This window comes from Pseudophryne corroboree, unplaced genomic scaffold, assembly GCF_028390025.1.
Source record: "Pseudophryne corroboree isolate aPseCor3 unplaced genomic scaffold, aPseCor3.hap2 scaffold_504, whole genome shotgun sequence".
NCBI classification, from domain to species: Eukaryota; Metazoa; Chordata; class Amphibia; order Anura; family Myobatrachidae; genus Pseudophryne; species Pseudophryne corroboree.
Window position 1 is genome coordinate 459,967 of NW_026970109.1, and position 8,740 is coordinate 468,706.

An 8,740-nucleotide genomic window follows, 5' to 3' on the forward strand; every position below is an offset into this window, starting at 1 on the left:
AACAACAACAAACAGGTCCCTGAGTTATTTTACTAGTTTTTTTTCAATCTCTCCACTCCTATTCTCATATTATAAAAAATACAATCACACAGACAGCTGGCAGGTATAGAAACAGAATGTACTGGAATACAGCACATACCATGGTATTCTATACTTACCAGTGCTGTAATGACTTGGTATGTTCCTTCCATCATCAGCTGCTGGCTGGCACACCCCTTTGAGAATTTGATGAAGAGATTGAGATCTATAGCTCCACCGATTACGAGCCCCCATCTTGTTGAACTCTCCTTGTGAGGATAACTAATTTTACCATCTTGTTGCTGTTTGGGTTGTTAGGTAAAATTAATGAATTGAAAATGGATTTATAAAAAATCAATTATTATTTATTCAATGGGCCACGCCCGTATACAGGGAAGAGAGACATCCTCTCTTCCTGTGTCAAATCATTTTAACAGCAACATACACGTATCAACAATGAGTTTTATATAATACAAAGTAACGCCCCTTTTGGTATATTCCTCCCCTATGATTTCATACCTCAGGAATACAATGTTAGGCAATGGAGTTATGCAATATTGGGACAATTATCAAGAATACTAAAATGATACTCGTGATCGTCAACTGTGTCCATATTAGGAATTACATCTGGACTCTGAGCTTTTAGAAAGTGCGTATGTGGAATTAATACTCAGCCAACAAAGTTGTTTTTCTCTCAGGGTGTGTATAAAGTTCAAGATGAATTTGCTATATCATCTAGCTAGAATCAAAATGGATTCTGTTATGCTTTCATATTATACTAGTGAATATGAGAACCCTTTGCTTATTGGATGTATACATAATATACGTACTATCCCGTAGTGCACACACATAACTGTTAGGCCTTCAGCAGGTTGCCTCTGTCACAGTATTCGACAGTGTATATGAGTGTCAGGTGCTGCCTGTGTGTGTGTCAGGTGTTGCACGTGTATATGCGTGTCAGGTGCTGCCTGTGTGTGTCAGGTGTTGCACGTGTATATGAGTGTCAGCTGCTGCCTGTGTGTGTGTCAGGTGTTGCACGTGTATATGAGTGTCAGGTGCTGCCTGTGTGTGTGTGTCAGGTGTTGCACGTGTATATGAGTGTCAGGTGCTGCCTGTGTGTGTGTCAGGTGTTGCACGTGTATATGAGTGTCAGGTGCTGCCTGTGTGTGTGTGTCAGGTGTTGCACGTGTATATGAGTGTCAGGTGCTGCCTGTGTGTGTGTCAGGTGTTGCACGTGTATATGCGTGTCAGGTGCTGCCTGTGTGTGTGTCAGGTGTTGCACGTGTATATGAGTGTCAGGTGCTGCCTGTGTGTGTGTCAGGTGTTGCACGTGTATATGAGTGTCAGGTGCTGCCTGTGTGTGTGTCAGGTGTTGCACGTGTATATGAGTGTCAGGTGCTGCTTGTGTGTGTGTGTCAGGTGTTGCACGTGTATATGAGTGTCAGGTGCTGCCTGTGTCAGGTGTTGCACGTGTATATGAGTGTCAGGTGCTGCCTGTGTGTGTCAGGTGTTGCACGTGTATATGAGTGTCAGGTGCTGCCTGTGTGTGTGTGTCAGGTGTTGCACGTGTATATGAGTGTCAGGTGCTGCCTGTGTGTGTGTCAGGTGTTGCACGTGTATATGAGTGTCAGGTGCTGCCTGTGTGTGTGTGTCAGGTGTTGCACGTGTATATGAGTGTCAGGTGCTGCCTGTGTGTGTGTCAGGTGTTGCACGTGTATATGAGTGTCAGGTGCTGCTTGTGTGTGTGTGTCAGGTGTTGCACGTGTATATGAGTGTCAGGTGCTGCCTGTGTGTGTGTCAGGTGTTGCACGTGTATATGAGTGTCAGGTGCTGCCTGTGTGTGTGTCAGGTGTTGCACGTGTATATGAGTGTCAGGTGCTGCCTGTGTGTGTGTGTCAGGTGTTGCACGTGTATATGAGTATCAGGTGCTGCCTGTGTGTGTGTGTCAGGTGTTGGACGTGTATATGAGTGTCAGGTGCTGCTTGTGTGTGTGTCAGGTGTTGCACGTGTATATGAGTGTCAGGTGCTGCCTGTGTGTGTGTCAGGTGTTGAACGTGTATATGAGTGTCAGGTGTTGCACGTGTATATGCGTGTCAGGTGCTGCCTGTGTGTGTGTCAGGTGTTGCACGTGTATATGAGTGTCAGGTGCTGCCTGTGTGTGTGTCAGGTGTTGCACGTGTATATGAGTGTCAGGTGCTGCCTGTGTGTGTGTGTCAGGTGTTGCACGTGTATATGAGTGTCAGGTGCTGCCTGTGTGTGTGTCAGGTGTTGCACGTGTATATGAGTGTCAGGTGCTGCCTGTGTGTGTGTCAGGTGTTGCACGTGTATATGCGTGTCAGGTGCTGCCTGTGTGTGTGTCAGGTGTTGCACGTGTATATGAGTGTCAGGTGCTGCCTGTGTGTGTATCAGGTGTTGCACGTGTATATGAGTGTCAGGTGCTGCCTGTGTGTGTGTCAGGTGTTGCACGTGTATATGAGTGTCATGTGCTGCCTGTGTGTGTGTGTCAGGTGTTGCACGTGTATATGAGTGTCAGGTGCTGCCTGTGTGTGTGTCAGGTGTTGCACGTGTATATGAGTGTCAGGTGCTGCTTGTGTGTGTGTCAGGTGTTGCACTTGTATATGAGTGTCAGGTGCTGCCTGTGTGTGTGTCAGGTGTTGCACGTGTATATGAGTGTCAGGTGCTGCCTGTGTGTGTGTGTCAGGTGTTGCACGTGTATATGAGTGTCAGGTGCTGCCTGTGTGTGTGTCAGGTGTTGCACGTGTATATGAGTGTCAGGTGCTGCCTGTGTGTGTGTCAGGTGTTGCACGTGTATATGAGTGTCAGGTGCTGCCTGTGTGTGTGTTAGCTGTTGCACGTGTATATGAGTGTCAGGTGCTGCCTGTGTGTGTGTGTCAGGTGTTGCACGTGTATATGAGTGTCAGGTGCTGCCTGTGTGTGTGTCAGGTGTTGCACGTGTATATGAGTGTCAGGTGCTGCCTGTGTGTGTGTCAGCTGTTGCACGTGTATATGAGTGTCAGGTGCTGCCTGTGTGAGTGTCAGGTGTTGCACGTGTATATGAGTGTCAGGTGCTGCCTGTGTGTGTGTCAGGTGTTGCACGTGTATATGCGTGTCAGGTGCTGCCTGTGTGTGTGTCAGGTGTTGCACGTGTATATGAGTGTCAGGTGCTGCCTGTGTGTGTGTCAGGTGTTGCACGTGTATATGAGTGTCAGGTGCTGCCTGTGTGTGTGTCAGGTGTTGCACGTGTATATGAGTGTCAGGTGCTGCTTGTGTGTGTGTCAGGTGTTGCACGTGTATATGAGTGTCAGGTGCTGCCTGTGTGTGTGTCAGGTGTTGCACGTGTATATGCGTGTCAGGTGCTGCCTGTGTGTGTGTCAGGTGTTGCACGTGTATATGAGTGTCAGGTGCTGCCTGTGTGTGTGTCAGGTGTTGCACGTGTATATGAGTGTCAGGTGCTGCCTGTGTGTGTGTCAGGTGTCGCACGTGTATATGAGTGTCAGGTGCTGCCTGTGTGTGTGTCAGGTGTTGCACGTGTATATGAGTGTCAGGTGCTGCCTGTGTGTGTGTCAGGTGTTGCACGTGTATATGAGTGTCAGGTGCTGCCTGTGTGTGTGTCAGGTGTTGCACGTGTATATGAGTGTCAGGTGCTGCCTGTGTGTGTGTCAGGTGTTGCATGTGTATATGCGTGTCAGGTGCTGCCTGTGTGTGTGTGTGTCAGGTGTTGCACGTGTATATGAGTGTCAGGTGCTGCGTGTGTGTGTGTCAGGTGTTGCACGTGTATATGAGTGTCAGGTGCTGCCTGTGTGTGTGTCAGGTATTGCACGTGTATATGAGTGTCAGGTGCTGCCTGTGTGTGTGTGTCAGGTGTTGCACGTGTATATGAGTGTCAGGTGCTGCCTGTGTGTGTGTCAGGTGTTGCACGTGTATATGAGTGTCAGGTGCTGCTTGTGTGTGTGTCAGGTGTTGCACGTGTATATGAGTGTCAGGTGCTGCCTGTGTGTGTGTCAGGTGTTGCACGTGTATATGCGTGTCAGGTGCTGCCTGTGTGTGTGTCAGGTGTTGCACGTGTATATGAGTGTCAGGTGTTGCACGTGTATATGAGTGTCAGGTGCTGCCTGTGTGTGTGTCAGGTGTTGCACTTGTATATGAGTGTCAGGTGCTGCCTGTGTGTGTGTCAGGTGTTGCACGTGTATATGAGTGTCAGGTGCTGCTTGTGTGTGTGTCAGGTGTTGCACGTGTATATGAGTGTCAGGTGCTGCCTGTGTATGTGTCAGGTGTTGCACGTGTATATGAGTGTCAGGTGCTGCCTGTGTGTGTGTCAGGTGTTGCACGTGTATATGCGTGTCAGGTGCTGCCTGTGTGTGTCAGGTGTTGCACGTGTATATGAGTGTCAGCTGCTGCCTGTGTGTGTGTCAGGTGTTGCACGTGTATATGAGTGTCAGGTGCTGCCTGTGTGTGTGTGTCAGGTGTTGCACGTGTATATGAGTGTCAGGTGCTGCCTGTGTGTGTGTCAGGTGTTGCACGTGTATATGAGTGTCAGGTGCTGCTTGTGTGTGTGTCAGGTGTTGCACGTGTATATGAGTGTCAGGTGCTGCCTGTGTGTGTGTCAGGTGTTGCACGTGTATATGCGTGTCAGGTGCTGCCTGTGTGTGTGTCAGGTGTTGCACGTGTATATGAGTGTCAGGTGCTGCCTGTGTGTGTGTCAGGTGTTGCACGTGTATATGAGTGTCAGGTGCTGCCTGTGTGTGTTTCAGGTGTTGCACGTGTATATGAGTGTCAGGTGCTGCTTGTGTGTGTGTGTCAGGTGTTGCACGTGTATATGAGTGTCAGGTGCTGCCTGTGTGTGTGTCAGGTGTTGCACGTGTATATGAGTGTCAGGTGCTGCCTGTGTGTGTCAGGTGTTGCACGTGTATATGAGTGTCAGGTGCTGCTGTGTGTGTGTGTCAGGTGTTGCACGTGTATATGAGTGTCAGGTGCTGCCTGTGTGTGTGTCAGGTGTTGCACGTGTATATGAGTGTCAGGTGCTGCCTGTGTGTGTGTGTCAGGTGTTGCACGTGTATTATGAGTGTCAGGTGCTGCCTGTGTGTGTGTCAGGTGTTGCACGTGTATATGAGTGTCAGGTGCTGCTTGTGTGTGTGTGTCAGGTGTTGCACGTGTATATGAGTGTCAGGTGCTGCCTGTGTGTGTGTCAGGTGTTGCACGTGTATATGAGTGTCGGGTGCTGCCTGTGTGTGTGTCAGGTGTTGCACGTGTATATGAGTGTCAGGTGCTGCCTGTGTGTGTGTGTGTCAGGTGTTGCACGTGTATATGAGTATCAGGTGCTGCCTGTGTGTGTGTGTCAGGTGTTGGACGTGTATATGAGTGTCAGGTGCTGCTTGTGTGTGTGTCAGGTGTTGCACGTGTATGTGAGTGTCAGGTGCTGCCTGTGTGTGTGTCAGGTGTTGCACGTGTATATGAGTGTCAGGTGTTGCACGTGTATATGCGTGTCAGGTGCTGCCTGTGTGTGTGTCAGGTGTTGCACGTGTATATGAGTGTCAGGTGCTGCCTGTGTGTGTGTCAGGTGTTGCACGTGTATATGAGTGTCAGGTGCTGCCTGTGTGTGTGTGTCAGGTGTTGCACGTGTATATGAGTGTCAGGTGCTGCCTGTGTGTGTGTCAGGTGTTGCACGTGTATATGAGTGTCAGGTGCTGCCTGTGTGTGTGTCAGGTGTTGCACGTGTATATGCGTGTTAGGTGCTGCCTGTGTGTGTGTCAGGTGTTGCACGTGTATATGAGTGTCAGGTGCTGCCTGTGTGTGTATCAGGTGTTGCACGTGTATATGAGTGTCAGGTGCTGCCTGTGTGTGTGTCAGGTGTTGCACGTGTATATGAGTGTCAGGTGCTGCCTGTGTGTGTGTGTCAGGTGTTGCACGTGTATATGAGTGTCAGGTGCTGCCTGTGTGTGTGTCAGGTGTTGCACGTGTTATATGAGTGTCAGGTGCTGCTTGTGTGTGTGTCAGGTGTTGCACTTGTATATGAGTGTCAGGTGCTGCCTGTGTGTGTGTCAGGTGTTGCACGTGTATATGAGTGTCAGGTGCTGCCTGTGTGTGTGTGTCAGGTGTTGCACGTGTATATGAGTGTCAGGTGCTGCCTGTGTGTGTGTGTCAGGTGTTGCACGTGTATATGAGTGTCAGGTGCTGCCTGTGTGTGTGTCAGGTGTTTCACGTGTATATGAGTGTCAGGTGCTGCCTGTGTGTGTGTCAGCTGTTGCACGTGTATATGAGTGTCAGGTGCTGCCTGTGTGTGTGTGTCAGGTGTTGCACATGTATATGAGTGTCAGGTGCTGCCTGTGTGTGTGTCAGGTGTTGCACGTGTATATGAGTGTCAGGTGCTGCCTGTGTGTGTGTCAGCTGTTGCACGTGTATATGAGTGTCAGGTGCTGCCTGTGTGAGTGTCAGGTGTTGCACGTGTATATGAGTGTCAGGTGCTGCCTGTGTGTGTGTCAGGTGTTGCACGTGTATATGCGTGTCAGGTGCTGCCTGTGTGTGTGTCAGGTGTTGCACGTGTATATGAGTGTCAGGTGCTGCCTGTGTGTGTGTCAGGTGTTGCACGTGTATATGAGTGTCAGGTGCTGCCTGTGTGTGTGTCAGGTGTTGCACGTGTATATGAGTGTCAGGTGCTGCTTGTGTGTGTGTCAGGTGTTGCACGTGTATATGAGTGTCAGGTGCTGCCTGTGTGTGTGTCAGGTGTTGCATGTGTATATGCGTGTCAGGTGCTGCCTGTGTGTGTGTCAGGTGTTGCACGTGTATATGAGTGTCAGGTGCTGCCTGTGTGTGTGTCAGGTGTTGCACGTGTATATGAGTGTCAGGTGCTGCCTGTGTGTGTGTCAGGTGTCGCACGTGTATATGAGTGTCAGGTGCTGCCTGTGTGTGTGTGTCAGGTGTTGCACGTGTATATGAGTGTCAGGTGCTGCCTGTGTGTGTGTCAGGTGTTGCACGTGTATATGAGTGTCAGGTGCTGCCTGTGTGTGTGTGTCAGGTGTTGCACGTGTATATGAGTGTCAGGTGCTGCCTGTGTGTGTGTCAGGTGTTGCACGTGTATATGAGTGTCAGGTGCTGCTTGTGTGTGTGTCAGGTGTTGCACGTATATATGAGTGTCAGGTGCTGCCTGTGTGTGTGTCAGGTGTTGCACGTGTATATGAGTGTCAGGTGCTGCCTGTGTGTGTTTCAGGTGTTGCACGTGTATATGAGTGTCAGGTGCTGCCTGTGTGTGTGTCAGCTGTTGCACGTGTATATGAGTGTCAGGTGCTGCCTGTGTGTGTGTCAGCTGTTGCACGTGTATATGAGTGTCAGGTGCTGCCTGTGTGTGTGTCAGGTGTTGCACGTGTATATGAGTGTCAGGTGCTGCCTGTGTGTGTGTCAGGTGTTGCACGTGTATATGAGTGTCAGGTGCTGCCTGTGTGTGTGTCAGGTGTTGCACGTGTATATGAGTGTCAGGTGCTGCCTGTGTGTGTGTGTCAGGTGTTGCACGTGTATATGAGCGTCAGGTGCTGCCTGTGTGTGTGTCAGGTGTTGCACGTGTATATGAGTGTCAGGTGCTGCCTGTGTGTGTGTCAGGTGTTGCACGTGTATATGAGTGTCAGGTGCTGCCTGTGTGTGTGTCAGGTGTTGCACGTGTATATGCGTGTCAGGTGCTGCCTGTGTGTGTGTCAGGTGTTGCACGTGTATATGAGTGTCAGGTGCTGCCTGTGTGTGTGTCAGGTGTTGCACGTGTATATGAGTGTCAGGTGCTGCCTGTGTGTGTGTGTCAGGTGTTGCACGTGTATATGAGTGTCAGGTGCTGCCTGTGTGTGTGTCAGGTGTTGCACGTGTATATGAGTGTCAGGTGCTGCTTGTGTGTGTGTGTCAGGTGTTTCACGTGTATATGAGTGTCAGGTGCTGCCAGTGTGTGTGTGTCAGGTGTTGCACGTGTATATGCGTGTCAGGTGCTGCCTGTGTGTGTGTCAGGTGTTGCACGTGTATATGAGTGTCAGGTGCTGCCTGTGTGTGTCAGGTGTTGCACGTGTATATGAGTGTCAGGTGCTGCCTGTGTGTGTGTCAGGTGTTGCACGTGTATATGAGTGTCAGGTGCTGCCTGTGTGTGTGTCAGGTGTCGCACGTGTATATGAGTGTCAGGTGTTGCCTGTGTGTGTTGTCAGGTGTTGCACGTGTATATGAGTGTCAGGTGCTGCCTGTGTGTGTGTCAGGTGTTGCACGTGTATATGAGTGTCAGGTGCTGCCTGTGTGTGTGTGTCAGGTGTTGCACGTGTATATGAGTGTCAGGTGCTGCCTGTGTGTGTGTCAGGTGTTGCACGTGTATATGAGTGTCAGGTGCTGCCTGTGTGTGTGTCAGGTATTGCACGTGTATATGAGTGTCAGGTGCTGCTTGTGTGTGTGTCAGGTGTTGCACGTATCTATGAGTGTCAGGTGCTGCCTGTGTGTGTGTCAGGTGTTGCACGTGTATATGAGTGTCAGGTGCTGCCTGTGTGTGTGTGTCAGGTGTTGCACGTGTATATGAGTGTCAGGTGCTGCCTGTGTGTGTGTCAGGTGTTGCACGTGTATATGAGTGTCAGGTGCTGCTTGTGTGTGTGTCAGGTGTTGCACTTGTATATGAGTGTCAGGTGCTGCCTGTGTGTGTGTCAGGTGTTGCACGTGTATATGAGTGTCAGGTGCTGCCTGTGTGTGTGTGTCAGGTGTTGCACGTGTATAT